Source organism: Trichosurus vulpecula, chromosome 2 (genome assembly GCF_011100635.1).
Source record: "Trichosurus vulpecula isolate mTriVul1 chromosome 2, mTriVul1.pri, whole genome shotgun sequence".
NCBI classification, from domain to species: Eukaryota; Metazoa; Chordata; class Mammalia; order Diprotodontia; family Phalangeridae; genus Trichosurus; species Trichosurus vulpecula.
Window position 1 is genome coordinate 135,716,170 of NC_050574.1, and position 7,538 is coordinate 135,723,707.

The window sequence follows — 7,538 nt, forward strand, 5'->3', positions numbered from 1 at the left end:
TTTGCATTATTGACTTTTTAGTATAAAATTTTTTCCCTTCCTATGTCCCTCTAGTTTCCATCAGTTGCCACCATCTCTCTGCAACTGTCTTTTACTGTCTCTTCAGCCCTCCAACTTGTCCCATTTACCTTTGACAGTAGAAAGGAAAGGAGAAATGAAGGAAAATTCCAGCATAGAGTGTGGCTGTAATTACATGTACTAAGGATCAATATGCTCTAGAATCTTATTGTACCCGCCAAGCCCTAGCACACCTTCAAAAAAAATTATTCATCCTCGCAGCTTTCATATGTAGTCTAATGGCATAGAAGAGCCTGAGATTGGGGGCAAAAAGAGATGAAGGGAAACTGAGGAGGACAGAATGATTTTCAATCCTTTATCCCTACCTACTGCACCTTCAAAAAAAGTGTCATTTTTTTGGAAAAGGGTATAAGATTTTTCAACAGAAAAATATATTCAGAAATGAAAAATAAAAGCTGTCTCCTGAATATGAATGTGCCATCCAAGCCTTTTATCTTTCATTTTCTCTCCTGCAAATAATCCGAAGCAAAATTCAAAAGTGATTATTGCCAAGGAGATACCACCCCTGGAGCACTGCAGTGAGAGCTCAGGACTTTAAAACTCAGTATTTATGACAAGAGTTCCAGATCCAGGCTGCCTTTGTCCACAGTAATGAAAATTTGTCTAGCCCATTAAGGATTGCAAAGTACTTCTATCCTGTAAGGTGAATCCCATACAAATTTTTATGACCATTTTACAAATGAGGAAACTGAGACCTGGAGAGATTAAGTGACTTTCCCATGGTTACTTAACCTAGTGTCAGAAGCAGTATTTGAACCCAGGTTTCTCCTGACACTGTCTTTGTATCACACCTTGCTTACACAGTACAACTCAATTCGGACCCCTTGCCTTCATAATCTTAAAAAAAAAAATGAAGCTACCAACATGGCTGTTTAGAGGAAAAAATTGTGGAGTTTTTTCATGTTTTTACTAAAGGTAAGGTTCTTTGATAGGTGCTGTGTGGGTACATAAAATATAGGACAGTATCTTCCCTCAGATTATTGCATTCTATTTGGAGACACAGACCCACGTGGGAAGACAATTACATACATATGGCAATGTATATTAGTAGATTGTTAAAATAATAAAACAACAACAACAAACGATATCTGGGAGTCAAGAAAGCTGAGTTTAGGTCTCCATCTTGGCACTACTTAATTAACGCCACAATTTATATAGCATTTTAAGGTTTGCAAAGCACTTTGCAAATATCATTGCATTTTAACATGGCCCCATTATTATGGTACTCCCTCACTACTCCTGTGTCCAGAACTCTGTTCTATCCATCCTCAAGACCTGCCTTCTAGGAAAGAATTTGACATAATTAAAATAGCTTTAATTTTGTATGACCTTTTACAGATTGCAAAATACTTACACATGCATTATGAATATGTGTAATGTAGATTAATTGTTTTCAGTTTTCTTGTCCTGTCATGTAATGATTTTTGTTCATACTAATGTCTGTAAAGATCTAGCCCCATTTATAGTTTAAGGGATGATATGGGACTGTGACTAGCTGAGGCTATTTTTAGGTATTTTATTCCCTAGGTTATTGTTTGGTGGAAGGAAGCATGAGTGGGAGGGAAGAGAAGGATGGTTGGTGGTGTACTGTGCCTGTTGTTAACTGCTTGGATTAGGCATGAAGTGTCAGAAGGCCTCCTCCTCTACAATACATCATAACAATTAAAGATTCACTGGGGCTAATTCCTTTTATTTTGTGGGTCCAGTTCTCACTGGGAGAGTTGACAAAACACTGGATAGAAACTTCAGAGAGGCAAATGTCAGCTCAATATAAGGAAAAACTTCCAAACAACAAAATGAGGGAAAATTCCAAATAACTAGTGCCATCCACAAGAGGAATGTGATACCCCATAAGGTAAGGAATGCCCTCACTGGAGATCTTCCAGCAAAGGCCAGCTGATCACTTGTTGGCTATGGTCCAGAGAGGATTATTCTTTAGGTATCAGGTATAGGTAGGTCCTATCGTTGCTAAGGTTCCATCTAGTCTTGAGAATCTATGATTCTATCATCCCTTCAAATATCTTGTGAAGTCGATAGTATGCAATTAGGATCATTCCTGTTTTACAAGTGAAGGTCAGAGAGGTCAGGTGACTTGCCCAAGTTTATGACATCGATAAATAGTGGAGCTGGGCATCAATCCTAGCTCTTCTGACTCCAGTCCAGTGTTATTCCACCATGTCACTGCTAGTGACTGCCTAACCCACATTTGCATAAGGCGAACCCTAGCTCCCAATGGGCAAAGAGCTTTTCTTTTCTACTGGCAGTGAATGAATGAATGCATGGGTGATTAAATGGATGAACTGAAGAATGGAGGAAAGGATAAACAAATGAATGGACAAATGAATGAGTGAGTGAGTGAATGAACGAATGGATGGATGAATGAAAAAGTATTTATTAAACTCTGACTACACATCGAGCACTGAGTTTTCAAATAGAAAAAGTAGGCCAGTCCTTGCTCTCAAGACGCTCACACTCTAATGGGGAAGGACTATGTATAATAGAAAGTTTGGCTACAGGAAGGATGGAAAGATGTGGAAATCCAGAGTTCAGTGTTTGTGGAGATAGTAAGGGCCAGGAGTCCTTAGATTAAATCAGAAGATCAGACAGCAGTAGTAGGGGCCTGCAAGGCATAGGGGCATGGCAGATACTAAAGCATAAAGGACTTTGGGAGGCAATGATAGGGCAAAAAGTGAAAAGACCTGGGGACTCAATCATAGGGTCATAGTAGGATTTAGAGCTGGAAGGAATCTCATAGGCCATCTAGTCCAACACTCTCATTGTATAGATGAGGAAATTAACATTCAAGGAGGTGAACTAACTTATCCAAGATACCACAGGTTTGGAATGTCAGAGGCAGGATTTGAACCCAGATCTAATACTCCATAAAGCTTCCATTCTGAATCACTGTAGAGCATTAACCAAAAGAGTACAACACGATATCTTAATAAAAAAGTTGGAGGTCTTGTTGGGCCAAAAGTCATGTATGAAGCCGCCATCCAAAGTTCAAGGGGAGTAGTGTGAATGTCCTTGTCCCTACTGCTTCCTTGGTAGGGAATTGGCTAACCAGCAAAATGTATCGTTGCTAACAATGCCTTGAAGCTCCCATGGCTCCCTCCCTCCCTCCAGATACCCTCAGGACCATGCATGATACACAACTGAACACAAGTGAAGAAGAATTTGAGCCTAATGTCTACTTCTTGAAACATTCAGATCAAGGCATCAGAAGAGCCACAGAAATATTCAATGTTGGTAGAAAAACACCTTAGAAAAATGCTTAAGTCAGCCTGTCCTCCCACCTCCTGTCTATAGCCTCTTTCTTGGCCTTTTTTTTTGCCTTTCTCTCAATGTTTTAAATGTCTAAAACAGCACTTTACTTACAGTTTCAATTTCATTCTTATTCAGATCTGAAAGTAAATCCATCACGTATGCTTAAGGAGTCACAATGTTCCATGCAAGAAAAAAAGGGACAGGAAATAAATTATTTAAAAGGCATTCATTAAGCTACCACAGTATTTATAATATGCATTATTTATTTTATAAAGAAAGATGTTATTTTAATTTATGTGGATAACTCAGCAATCCCGTAAGAAAGGAGTATTTGCATAGAAAATCCTAAGTATGGGAGAAGCTGAATAGCTGGCCTTGAGAGTCAGAAAGACATATATTGGCTATGTGCCCTTGGCCAAGTCACTCTCAGTGCCTCAGGCAACTTTAAGTGTAGGTTACAGACTAGTTGTCAATCTATATAACAGCCAGAGAAAGGTTCCCAGGGGTGTGCTTAGGCCACTTCCAACAGTGGGACAGAGCCAATTGTTAAACTTTTCATGTGAAAATTTTCTTCTTGGAAATTTGAAAATCCTACAGATCAGGAATTGATTTGTTGTTTTGTTGATTTTTCAAGACTAAAGAAGCTAATGGAGAAAATATCAATGGTAAAGCTTCAATGTAAAAGTGTGCTGTATATACATCTCTCTTCCTTCCACTCAAAGCTGGTTGTTAAAAATACTGGAGTTTCCATACCAGGGACTTCCCCACATGGATGAAATTACAGATCATGACAAAATAAATCACAAATAACGGATAATTCAAATATAACATTTCACTCTAGAATACATTTTGGTTTTTATGTTTGAATAGGGATGTGTCAGCCTCCAGAGTGTCCCGTTAGACTGCAAGCTCTTTGTGAGTAGGGATGTTTCCTTCATTGCATTTGTATCCCACAGTCCATGGTAATTAAATAGTTGACAAATTGATCTTCCTAAAACATGGATTCTGAGCACATTATCCCCTACTCAGAAATCTTCAATGAGTCCTTATTGTCTATAGGATAAAATGCAGATTCCTCCGCCTGGCAATGGTCCTCTCTGAAGACAAAGGACGAACTACAACTCCCATCACAATCTGGCTCCCACATACTTTTCTGATCTTAACTCACAGTATTCTGATGAGCATTCTCTCTGTCCTGGTCACACTGACATGCTGCCTATACACAACATTCCATCTTTTCAGATACTCCCCCATGTCTGGAATGCACTTATAGCTCCTGGATGTTACTGTCATATTTGACTCTTGTTTTTCTCTAATTTTTTACATGACTCACACTTCCAGCCAGAAAAGGAGAGGGATAGTTAAAGACCTCATAGACTGCCCTGTGTCCACCTCAAGGGCCACCTTTTTCCTCTAGTCCTTTACCCTCACTCTCTCTTACTTCCTTCCTCTCTTTAAAGACTGAGGGAGAGGGAATACCTAGTCTCAGGAACCTAATAGGTCACCACAGCTGGTGATTAAAATCAATAGAAATTAAACACATGCTCTTGGTCTTGGCCAGACGGAAAGCCCCAGATTCCATTTGTGTGGGACAAAAAACCACTGGCTCAAGTAAAAAAAAATAGAGATGTCTCGGTTTCTCAAGGTAGAAAAAAAAACAGAAGCTTTATTTGATCAAGTCTTGAGAACTGGGCATCTGTCACTACCAGGGCAGAGATAGCAGTGAAGAGAGGCAAGGAGGGGAAGGCAAGCAGGGAGAGATATACCCTTGTACAAACAATTCTAAGAAATCCCACCCCAGAGGCTGGACCCCCGTCCCCATTTGCGGAGACGAGCGGCCTCACAATCTAACCAGGAATAAGTTTTTACCCAATACAAGCACAGAAACTACAGAATTACCTTATAGGGAAACTTTAATGCTAAGATGGCCATTTGTAAGTAGGCTAGGGGAGGGGGAGAGGGGAATATCATCTGGTTTCCCTGAAATCATATGATTTGCAGGAAAACGAAACTTAGGCCTGGTGAGGTTCACATCCTAACTAAATTTGTACTATCTCCATTTGAATATTGCCTTGCCTGAGTTATTCATAGGGAAGCTTTCACAATCTTGTATTCCATTCACAGCTGAGGTGACATCTATAAATCTAAAGAAGAAGGGGGAGAAAGACATTCCTAAAGGCTAAATAATCAGATTCCCACAGACTCAAATTTATCCCATTTCCCTTTTCTCTAAATATTAATTCTCAAACATTTTAGATATAAATACATATATATATGTATATATATATATGTGTGTGTGTATATATATATATATATATATATATATATATATATATATACACATATACCCTGTGAAGTCTTCACACTTTATTCTCTCACTACCTCACACACATTCTAATAATGTCCTTGGGACTTTAGCTTTATATAGGATAAACAGTTCAAAAACTATGACCCACAGGTGGTCTCCTTGACCTTCAAGCCAAAAGCAAGGTCTTAGCTTATATATTATGTGAAATTAAAAATGTCTCAGAGTTGCCCCTCTTTCTGAGTACACTCTTGTGGTATTTATTGTCATATTCAGTAAAACAGTGGAGAACAGAAGATTAACAGTAGCAACAACAACCATTGCACAGTGAAATATCTATGTTCCCAGAGAGAAACTCTAGGAGAAAAAAATTTTCACATGCAGACAAGGGAGGGAAGAGAGGAAGAGAGTAGACAGGCTGAGTCTCTTTTTTACACAGACAAAAAAAAAAGAAAAAGTCCACTGGAGCCACTTTTTACAAACTCTTCTCTGTAGGAAAGGATCTAGTCTCTGGGCATTCTCTCTCTTTTATCTGGTCTCTCCTCTTCCTGCTCCCCATCTCTCGGTGCATCTAAATTTTGTGCAGCAAAGGCATCCCCTCTGTATCCAGACCTGGCTCAACTTTAGGCAAGTTGCTATTTCATTAGTCACTGGAAGCCTGCACCAGGAGTTACATAGTCCCTTCTCACCGTTGGCCTGTTACAATCTCTAAATTCCTTCAAAGTACAGTTAAGGCAACACTCCTTCATGAATCCTTTCCCCATCCCCCACCTATCATTGCCTCTCCCCAAATTACCTTATATTTGTTTACTTATATCTTGTATATACTTTTTAATGTACTCATATGTGCACATGTTGTCTCTCTCAATAGAGCTGTACTTCTTTGGAAACGTTTCATTTTTGTCTGTATGCATCAAGATCCTAGAACACTTATTATCCTATCCTGTTCATTGATTAACTGATGTTGTTGCCTCATGGCCTCAGGATGTAAGCTCCTTGAGGGCAGAATTTTTTCACTTTCGTTGCTGTATTCCCCAGTACCTTGAATGATATCTACCAATAAAATGCACTAATAAATGTTTAATCAGGTAACCAGGCTTCACATCCCAGCTCTTACTAACTACATGACCTTGGACAAATCACTTTAGTTCTCTGAACCTATTATCTCATCTCTAAAATGGATGATTAAAAAAATATTGACACTACCAAACTAATTGGGGTAGGAAAACATTTTGTAAACTTTGAATTGCTCTACAAATGTGATTCAGGCAGAGAAACATCTAAGAGCCCTGGACCTGGAGTCAGGATGACCTGAGTTCAAATCTCACTTTAGACAATTGCTAGCTGTGGTACCTTGGGTAAATCACTTACTCTCTGCCTGCCTCTGTTTCCTTATCTGTAAAATGGGGATAATAATAGCAAGACTGTTGTGAGGATAAAATGAGATAATATTTGTAAAGCGTTTCACAAATATTAAGGTGCTATATGAATATTATTATTACTGCCACATTCTGAGAATTCAATTATAATAATACAGTGACACTGTAAAGCAAGGAAGTGAAACTGTAATTATGTCTACCTTCTCTATGCTCCCTCCTGCTCCATTGCTTCCAGCTCCCTGCTCTATTCTGGGAAAGGACGGAATCATCCCTGACTGATGAAGAACCACTGCCCAAACACAACCACCTTCTCTCTCTTTCCAAATGGGCTATCTGTCTAGATAATGCCTTTTCTGAAGATAAGGAGATAATAGTGTTTTGTCAGAAAAGGAAGGAACCTCAAGTTTCTTTCTCTTCTAGCCTTTGCTGAGATTCAGGTCAAAATTAAAAAGAGATTGGAGTGATGCCAACAAAGAAGTTACATGTTCTGAAGAGATGATAATGTCATA